The 10644-nt window shown below is 55.1% G+C and overlaps 1 protein-coding gene and 1 long non-coding RNA gene across 3 annotated transcripts in view; one reads left to right on the forward strand and one right to left on the reverse strand.

Moving 5' to 3' along the window:
- Nucleotides 1–10644, reverse strand: part of LOC144935025 (peroxisome proliferator-activated receptor gamma coactivator 1-alpha-like) — a 133210-nt gene that overhangs the window by 67282 nt on the left and 55284 nt on the right. The gene's annotated exons all lie outside the window — the stretch shown is intronic.
- LOC144935019 (uncharacterized) overlaps nucleotides 5238–10644 on the forward strand; it is a 30780-nt gene continuing 25373 nt past the window's right edge. For both annotated transcript variants that reach the window (XR_013637252.1, XR_013637255.1), the window contains exon 1: nucleotides 5238–6171. This is a non-coding gene — a long non-coding RNA (uncharacterized LOC144935019). The remainder of the gene's footprint in view (nucleotides 6172–10644) is intronic.

Here is a 10644-nt window from a genome sequence, read left to right on the forward strand (position 1 = left end):
CCGATTGTGCATCGCCAAAGAGGTTTCGTCTCAACGAGGCCTCGCTCGGCGGGTGATAAATCTCGCGTCTCGTCCCGAGTAGCATCGCAGCGGCGTGCGTGTACGAAAGGCCGCGCTGCCATGGGAATGTGGAATTGTCACAAACGGCTCGGAGTCGCCAACAGAGAGGAACGGCGGTCATGGACGCGGTTTAGCAGGAAGACACTTCCGTGATTTCTGTTAAAGCCTGCAACTATTTTTGTTTAATTGACGGTATGTCCAGACGGCAATGCGTGCACGCAATCGTCTGCACGTGGCAGATGTCACGGGAGTAGTGCAGTTGTCAGTCACAAAATCTGGATATCGTCAAGCACACGATGTGATCGTCACGGAAGGACTGTGCATGTCAGCGGAGTCACGTGGTTGTCTGCTTGTCAGGGAAGCGGTACAATGGTCACGGCAGTGTGGTTGTTGTTGTTACGGAAGCGGTGAGGTTGTCACGGGAGAGCTGCCACTCACCAGCTGCACGGTCCAGTCTGCCTCGCAGTCCACGTCGAGAGCGGTGCTCATCCCCCTGGGCATCTCCTCTCCCCCAGACCCTCACCCTCTCGGCGTGTGGAGCACAACGCCGCCGCCGCCGCTGCTGCTGATGGCGATGCGTCGGGTGTTGAACACGACCAAACCCAAGTCCGCCGAGTAACGCGGCATGCGCACAGGCGCGCTCACGTGTACACAGGCGCGCGCACAGGTGTGCACAGGTGTGCGCACTGAAGCCTCCAGCAGGGAAATTATCCCCTCCTCCTCCTCCCCACCCACTGACCCTCCCCCGAAACGCAAAATACGTGGGCCCAAAGCCGGAGCGACCCGGCCCCAAGGCGGTTTAATCAGTAATCAAGCGCCGCCCCCCACCTCCATCGCAAGAGGAATGGGCAAATTAGAAGTCACGGCTCCTTGCAAGTGGCCACGCGCGTTCGTGGCGCGCGCCGGCTGAGTCCTCTGTCTGGCTGTTGCACCGGCCGCGAAGTCTCCACTCACGCTGTCCCCTCTCCCTCGGGGGGTACTCCTCTTGCTCGTCTAAGTGACCACCGGCTCGTGCAGATGGTGCAGCTGCAGGGGCGACTTGGAGAGTGAATGTTCCCTCTTCGCGTAGCAAAGCAAAATAAAACGCGCAACGCACTCACGGACTGCGCGCGCGTTCACGGTCTCCGCGCGCTGCGTACGAACGCGCGCGCGCGCCCGTTACACGCGTGAACCGCTGAGAAACTTTCCCGGCTCGGCGATGGCTCGCGAACGCCGCTGCACTGCGATGGTTTATCTTGGCGCGGGGCGTGGAGCGCAAGTTGCATGCGCGGGTCGGGTTCGTGGCGGCTCCGAGCTCCGTCGCGGGAGTCGAGGCGCGGCGCTGCCCGGCACTCAGGTAGCAGAAGGGAAAGAGAGCGGAGCTCGGCTCGCTGCCCCACTCTGAATGAACCATCGATCGTCGATGCGTGCACTTAGCACGGCCTCAGCTCCCTCCTCCTTCCTCCTCCCCCCCCCTACCCCACCTCTAGTCACACGGCCCGCACTTAGCCTCGCAACTCCCCCACTCCGGTGCACTCGCGTCTCGTGCGGGCTAAGTTTGGGTTTGGAAGGAATGATGCGGTCACACGCGCGCTAGGGGACGGCTGGAATTCCGGCGGCGCGTCACAGGACGCCACGAATAGATCCGTAGCTGCGGCAACTGCCATGTGACGCCCGCGGTCGAGGCTTGCGTGAGCGGTGCGCACAGGGAGGGGGAGAGGGGGAGAGATCACGGGAGAAGAGGGAGGGAGAGAGAGATGGTGTGTGTCTGTGGGGGCGAAAGGGGAGGGGGGTAGGGGAGCAAAGGGACAGCCGGGAATCACTGCTGTACAGGTCGTCACTGCGCCAGCTGGAGATTTATTGCGTAGCGCAACAACGGACTGGCATTTTTGTCTTCCTGCTCCAGTGATGCAAGGACACGGACGAGCAGGGAAGCGCCTCGCCGCCAGCCAATCTGGCGCCCAGCGCAGCCAGGTTAGCCAGGACAAAGGGCCAAGCGGTCTCTTTTTAGGGCCCGCGACCATCCCCCACGACAACCGAATCCTCACGGCCAATAGACACCCCCCCCCCTTGCGCAAGGTCACCACGACACCAGACGGCACGGCCTCTCCGTGCACTCTTTGGCGAGAGGGCGAGAGGAGTGTGATTGCGCCGATAGCAGCCCAGGAGCAGGGCACTTCACACAGCATCAATAACAACAATCATCGCGACAGTGGCGGCTGTGATCATTAATCTAATGGTTATTATAGCGAAAAAAAGTAATAATGATAACGTTAATGAAACATTAACAGAAGTCATATTTCGCTATGGCTCTGGGACAAAGGTGAAGGGGATGCGAGGGGAGTTGGCTGGGAGAGCGGCGATGGGGGGGGGGGCTGCAGGGTTATTTATGAGCGAGGGGGGACTGAGAGTGTCACTTATACCCTCGTGACTCGCGAACTCAGTGTTACCCCCCCCCCTCCCGCAAGAGACCCAGAGGGAGGAGACTTAATCAGTGTCGAGGGGGGGGGGAGTGCGGTGTCTACCCGCGTGGAACGCGCCACTCCCATTCAAAAGGTCGCGAGTTCAAAACCCGACCTGCGTACGAGTAGAGGTCGATTAAATAGGTATCGTGATGTGGGACGAAGAGCGCCACCCCACTGCGACTTTGATCCGAAGCCACGTGGCAATTCATCGTCGAGTTTCTCCGAGCAGTGGAAACTCCCGGGTCCTGATGAGCGCAACGTGGAGGAGACCGCTTCATCCATCGCGAAGCCGGAGACAGAGCCCGGGGGTGGTGTTGTGCGGGCGCGTGGTGTTATTGGCGGTGTTCTCGCACCCCTGACGGTGAAAATTTCCACACAGCGTGTCTCACCCCCCTCCCCTCCCCTCACCTTGCCAGATCTCCACTCCACTCCATCCACCCAAAACCCCAACCTCTTCTTATACGAGTCTATATTGTTCCGTGTATTGAATGAATAATGTATGTATGTCAGTGTATGCGGTTTCATATCAAGGTTCTGCGATAGACGGGCAGACCAATGGGCAACTTACGAAGCATATATTAGTCATGAATTAAACATGAATATGTATCGTATAGTAATAGTGATTTTAAAAAATGCTCAGTCAACGCACTGACAGTTGAAGACCTCTATGCCGTGTAACCATACTTCATCACAGTGAAGAGAGGGGGGGGAGGAAGAGGCTGATATCGGGTAAGATTTCACTCGCCACTGGGGTTAGATTTAACTCGGAATAGAACTCGGGTCGCCGGGTTCAGAGCGGAGCGCACTAACGACGTTTCCACCGTTCCAGCGAACGTGTATGTCCAGCACATATTTGATTTCTATGCATTCAAACAAAAAACGGGATGTGTACATTGTTCATTTTATAATCCGTGTAATTAGCATCTGCGAGAGTAAAGAGTAACTGGCCGGTAAACCTGCAAGTCGTCACTTGGCCCCGGCTTCATTGAAATGCACGAGGCTCTATTGCTTGTTCACAACGGAACATTTCTTCTTGGCAGACTTGCACGAGTCCTCCGGGCGTAAATCAACATGACGGTTCGCATTTATCAGGTAACCGACTCAGCCTCTGACCAAAACAAATAAATCACTAGGGATGCGTCCAATGTCGTGAGATCTCGGCAGCAAAGCAGGGTCGAGAGCGGAGAGCGCCTGGATGTGTGACCGGGTGCGCGCAGGTCCCCCCCCCCCCCCCCCACACGCAAACACATATTAACAGGCTGGAAACATCTTAATGGATGAAGGACCGCAGAGCGTGGGAAAATGCTGGCAGCGCCAGCTGCTCACGGCGTGGCCGCGGCTCCCTTCCTGCTTGGCTGTTGCTCCTCGAGACTTGTCAGCAGAGGGTAAAGCATGTCCCTTGTTATACTGTACCTCTATGTTCCCACGTTCATTCTCCCCTCTTCCATCGCCAACCCGTGCGTGGTTAACTCGGAACAAATACGCCCACGAGTTGCACGGCGTGGGGAGGTGCTCATCCAGCAGTGGAGTGACAAAAGGCTTTAACATGGACGTACACGTCAGCAAGGAATCCCGTGAATGGTGATGGAAATGAAACTAACGTCTCAACAATGTTTTATTTTACCAGGTAAGGCCCACTGAGTTATATTGCTCTTGTTCAGAAGCGACCTGGCCCAAACGATAGCTCAACGAAGTGGCTTATCACGTGGAAGGAGAAAACCGGAGGACCCGGAGAAAAACCCACGTGACCACGGGGAGAGAGACACGCAACCTCCAAATATACAGCAGGTGTCGAGGTCGGGATCGAACCCTCAGTCTCCTGTATATCAGGCAAGGTAGTTAACATCTCGCCACCCGCAGCTGCCCCAAATCGAGTCATCGTGGCGTGCGTGAATGATTGCGAGCGAAGAACGTGAGCTCGGCGATGTGAGTCGAGGCCGCGTTCTTGTCGGACTTTTGGGAAGAGCGCGTGGGACTCGTGGCGACCTGAGGACACCTGGGCTCCCCAGCGCGGTGTTCTCCCCGCTGCGATGCTCGCCGTTTAATTGCGAGCCAGGCAACGCGCGCCCAGCTCCGCAGAGATACAAATCCCGCTCCCAGTGAGGCTCACCTCCTCTCCTCTCCGCGAGCCCTGCTCCTTGATTGTCACTGTAACTCGAGCATCCAACCCGACACCGCGGGTCACCCACCCCCTCCCCGCCCCACCCCAACCCTCACCCTCCTCGCTGTATCATCCGATGCTCGCTCGTAACCCCCCCCCCCCCCCGAAACGAGAATCTTAATGGGCTACAGGGTGTCCCCCTGTCTCCGTGATTAACGGTTCCTCTGCATGAGTGAATTACCGACGTTGCGGCCACGAGTGAAATGATGGCGCGAGTGTGTGTACACTCGTGCGTGTGTGTGTGTACACTCGAGTGCGTGTGTGTGTGTACACTCGAGTGCGTGTGTGTGTGTACACTCGTGCGTGTGTGAGTTATGCCGCAATGGTTAGCGCACTGCACTACAAATCCGGCTACTCGAGTTCGATTGCTGCTCACGGACAACGCCAGTGGTGGATTCTCTGAACCAGTCATGGGCCTGCCCTAGGTCGATTCAGTCGTAACTGAGTACCTGGTGCGGTGTGTAAATATCATCACCAGGGAGACAGAGGCAGCCGGGCGTGGTGCTGGCTAACAGCACTTCTCCCAACTGTTTGTACGGATATAGCGAGACCATAGTCTGGCAGTAGGGGACAATGTTACGATTTGGTTTTACGCAATTATACATTTTTGCGCGAGTACAGACGAGGCAGCGAGAACAGACGAGTTACGGAACGAACAACGAGACGGAACGGACGGCTCGATTATGTACAGAGACCGTGACAACGACTCGAATCGTTCGCTGTGAGTATGCGTGTAGCATGTGCGTGTGTCCAGGCGCGGGGAACGTCTCCTCCTCATCCTCCACGATTCGCCTTGAATCAGCACCCCCCTTCCCGCTATGGCTGTGCATGTCAGTGGCCTCATTGGCGCTTGAGCGCAGATAAGAGGGCTCCGATTTATTTCGCCTCTACTCATTACGGCTCCTCACTATCTCGAGACGTAATGAGAGCGCCTCCCGGCCGCCCGAATTAATTCGGACACAAAATATTCACGCGGACACACACACAACACACACAACACACACACACTGCCGTACACAAACACACACACAACACACAACACAAAAACACACTGCCGTACACACACTACACACACACACAACACACACACACTGCCGTACACACACACACACACAAAACACACACAACACACAAACACACTGCCGTACACACAACACACACACAACACAGACACAACACACACACAACACACACAACACACACACACTGCCGTATACACACACACACAACGTTACGAATACAAAGATCCCCATTATAGCATTTCACGCACTTTTTCGTACTAGTGCCGTGCGCGAACACCGATGAAGGCCGGAACGTCACGCGATGCGGTTAGGCCGCCTTTGTCTCCCTCGTGGTGATGTTGATACATTGCACCGGTTACTCATTTGAGGCTGAATCTACCTAGGTGAAGCCCCGGACCTATTTAGATGAAATCGTCACTGGTGTCGGCCTTGAGCGGGAATGGAACTCGAGCAGCCGCGTGCCGTAGCGCCAGCACGCTTACCGGTGAGCCACCACACACAACCACGAACACTGTCTCCCCTATTGCCTTCAAAACACTGCTTGAGCAAATGATGTCAGCGAGCACCTATTAAGGACGGCGCGGCCTCAATAGGCACTCGCGAACATCATTTGACCATACTTCGCCGCGCGGGTCAATTCGGGTTGGTGAATCGGAGTGACCCCCGGTGAACGTAGCGGTCGCCATCGATGTCAGCCGTGGCCGGGCATCGTCGGGTTCATTGCGACACCGCTCCCCATACCACTCAAAGACACAGACAAAGATCCCCCCTATAGCCTGAACAGACCGTTAGAGCAAGTGCTGTTAGCGAGCACCTATGAAGGCCGGCACGGCACACTAGCGGGTCGGTGGCTATCACCACGCCCGGCCACCTTTGTCTCCCCAGTGGCGATATTTACACACCGTTACCAGATACTCAATTGAGGCTGAGTCGACTTAGGGGAGGCCCAGGACACAGAAACACACACACAGAAACACATACACACATCTTCTCACACAGACACACGCCAACACACGTACACTCACTCGCACGTACACAAACCACTTTAAAAAAAAACACACGACTCACAAATGCATCTCCCAGACGGGCACATACACTCAGGCACACATCACCAGACACACCCACACATGCATATCGTTCCCATACGCACGCACACACACACAGACACGCATGCGCGCGCGCGCATGCGCACACACGTCCGTACAAATCTCACGCTGTCACACACAGACGTCTCACAGTCATGCACATGTCTCACATACATGAACACAGACAAATGTCCCCCGTGTAGCCTTTGACAGACTGTTCTGGCAAGTGCCATTAGCGAACACCTATGAAGGCCGGCACAGTACACGAGGGGGTGGGTGACGAGCACCACGCCCGGCCGCCTTTGTCTCCCCAGTGGCGATGTTTACACACACGCACCGGGTACTCATTCGAGGCTGCTGGGGGAGGCTCAGGACCGGTTCAGATGTCCGTCACCGGTGTTCACTGTCAAGGGGGAATTGAGCTCGAGGTTCGGTAACGCAGTGCGCAAACCACTCCACTACCCCCCCCACCACCCCCGCGCTCGCCACGCCGTGGCCGCCACGTGTCCCCGCACAGCGGGCGATGTTAATGGGGGTCAGCAGGTAATGGAGGTGTTAATTTATGACGAGTGGCCTCGCAGAGTGAGTCATCGCCAGAGTTGCTCTGTAATGAAGTGCCAACTCGTTTCAATTTCAATTGTCATGTCGGCGTGAGTATCTCTAGTTTCTTTCTCTCTCTCACTCTCCCTCTCCTTGCCTACTCATTCTTCGCATATTCAAAGGCACGGTGAACGCGCGTTGTAATCTGCTTCTATAGACGACCGGAGTGGCTCTCTCGCCTTAAGAACGCATTCATTACCACCCCCGCCTGCACGTAACGAGCCAATTCTAACGCCATCAATCTACATCGCCATCGTCGTCATCGTCACTTCATTGAGAGCCGTGCGAGAGCCCATTGTGGCGGCGTAGGACCCACGTCGCGAGCCATCGATCGACATTGATTCACGCTCATTGAATCGTGCGGGTTGTAATCGATTATCTGAGATTTACGTTGCATGTGATTACGTCACGAAACGACACCCGAAGCGCTCGCTGCTGTCAAGACGGGAACGAAAGCAGAAACGTAAATTTCACATTCCCATCATGCACTGCGCAGCCCTTTGTCAATCCACTGCTGGATGAAGGCCTCTCTGTGCCCTGCCGATCATAGGGATTGTTTGACCATACTTCACCACGCTGGTCGGTACGGGCTGGTTCACGCGCGAAATGGCGTGGTGGAATGGGAGAGGACGTGCACGGTCCAGCGTAGACCTCACTCGCCACTGATGCTAGCCCTCTAGTAGGGAATCGAACTTAAGTTACCGGATTAATAGGCCAGTGACCCCCTAACCACTTGTGCCACCGCTCCACACTCCGCTATTCCACATTCCTGTGACGGACACGACCAAATAAGACAAATGCATGTTTTTGTCTAAACACAGTGCATCATCGCCGTCATAACAATAATAATAATCATCACAATCGTCATCGTGATAAGCGACGAGAGTAAATGTCATTAGAGCGAAGCCGGTGCCGCTGCGGTGCGGCGTGCGGCTGAGGCCTCGCGAGTCCGCGCCACGCACCCAGCAGAGTCACTCGAGCGAGACGGCTGCAATTACGCAGCCCGGGCACCGCTCACGGCTCGCATTGCGGATGCGCGGGTTCCCAGCGCAGGGCCGAAGCTAAAATTAATGACGTGATCAGCGCACCAGATGGGAAGCTATTTCTGCACACACTCACGTGCTGTGCCTTCACGCAGCACGCGAGCCACCCACCCTGCCTCTCTGCGTCCCTCACATCATCTCTCCCCTCCCAAATCCCCCCCCCACCGATCCTCCCTCCCTCCCACCCACAACCCTAACCCAGTCCTATCCCCGCTGAAACCCTTGGCTGTCAGTGATTGAGGAGAGGCTGATGAGTCTCTCGACTGTCGCTTGCGTCGCGGGCGTCCGCTATAAATCAAGATGCACTTCCACTGTACACGATGTGTCGCACTCCGTATACGAAGTGGCGCACCACCACCACCGCCGCCATCATCATCACCACCACCATCATCATCACCATTATCTCACGAGTCTGTAATTTGAGCAAGTCCTGGTTGAGCTGCTCACGTTGGTGCATATTCGTCGCGAGTTGTTGCAACAATTTAATCGTTGATGTTTTCGCTTGATCTTTTTTTTCTATACGAATGTGGAATTTCCACCAACAAAGGTGAGAACGGCGCCAAAGTTCCGGAGAGCGTGGTGGCACTTTCGGGTTGTTTGAGCTGATACGATTGCGCTCGCTATAATTCCTCTCTCCACGCTTCTTTGCACACTTTTCAGATTTTGTTCAATTTTCTTGGCAGTGTCCCAATGCTTCTGATTTACACATTACAGTTGGCAGCGTGCAATAAATGACAATTTTCCGTCTGCTTCTTTGAGAGATAGAAAATAGGAGCGCGTGAACAATGGCAAAAGGGTATTGACTGTTGAGACGAAGTATATGGGTTTTAGGAAGAACAGAGCGCGGTCAGAAAGGGATGGTGGACGACAGACGAGACTCGGGTGACGGGAAATCCGCCAAAGGAGAGGGCACGCGCCCGAGAGGACGCCCACCGCGGGAGACGGAGCTCTCTGTTCGTGCGCAGCAGCGATACGGATCGCGACATCGCAGCGCCGTGAGAGTTGGCGGCAGCGTGGGGAGGCGTTTCATTCGGCAGTGGATAGAACATGGTTCCTGCTGCCGCTGCTGCTGATGATGATGATGATGAGGGCGTGTGATTGTGCACTTCTGCCATAGTTAACCTGCAGTCGCCGCTCATCGACCCAGGTTCAACGCACGCGTCTTTCTCCGCACCGTTAAGAGAGGGCATTTTCACTGTGACATGTCTTTGAAAGCACTCTCCCTCCAACCGCCCACCATCACCCCATCCCACGCCACCCAGCCCCTCCGCCGCAGCAACGTCCTCTCCCGCATTTGCCCGTTATTCCCTGACAGAGTAATTACGCGACCACTCATTTCTCACGCGTCCTTTCCCCCAAATACGACAGATTTGTCAGAAACACCACAACTCCTACTTTGCCGCATTACACTTGTGGCTGTCACGGCGTGCGCTGTAAAGATGATTGGTCAGGGCTCTGCCACTCAGCTCGGGCCCAATCTGTTTTTTCTCGGCCACCGTGGCCCTCAAGACACCAGGAGGAGCTCGAAGGGCAAATTAATATTAAAGAGAAAACTTCGTTGGAAAGTGAATTGAGACTGACAGTCTGCGTAGTCGAGACGTCCTTTCATTCCCCTGCGCAATTAACAAGATGCCTTTTGAAAATCATTCGGTGACATTTTCTACTATTTCCCCCAAGCGCAAGTCTCTCACTCTATCTCTCTATTCGCGATCCATAAATAATAATACAAATATTAATTATTAAATATATACAAGAAGAGGAGGGAAAAAAAACGTGCTCAGAAAGCTGCTTAAATTGGATTTCCGGTCCTTAACAACTACATTTCAAGTTCATTAAAGTTTCAGCTGATGCAAGCAGCTGATTATGGTAATAGGCAATTGCGTTATTGCAAACACACGTCAAGACTCAGCGCAGCCTTTGGGTGGAGTCATTAGGATGGCGTCGGCAGGGAATGTGCCCACTCCCACGCACAAACACACGCACACTGACAAAGATCCCCCGTATAGCCTGAACAGACGTTTTAGGCAAGTGCTGTTTGCGTGCACCAATGAAGGCCTGGCACAGCGCACGAGGGGGTGGGTGGTCAGCACCATGCCCGGCCGCCTTTGTCTCCCTAGTGGTGGCGTTATTAACACACCGCACCAGATACTGAGTCCATCTAGGGGATGCCCAGGACCGGTTCAGATAATTATCACCGGTGTTGGCCGTGAGCGGGAATTGAATTCGGGT

Source organism: Lampetra fluviatilis, chromosome 12, assembly GCF_964198595.1.
Source record: "Lampetra fluviatilis chromosome 12, kcLamFluv1.1, whole genome shotgun sequence".
In the NCBI taxonomy this organism is placed as follows: Eukaryota; Metazoa; Chordata; class Hyperoartia; order Petromyzontiformes; family Petromyzontidae; genus Lampetra; species Lampetra fluviatilis.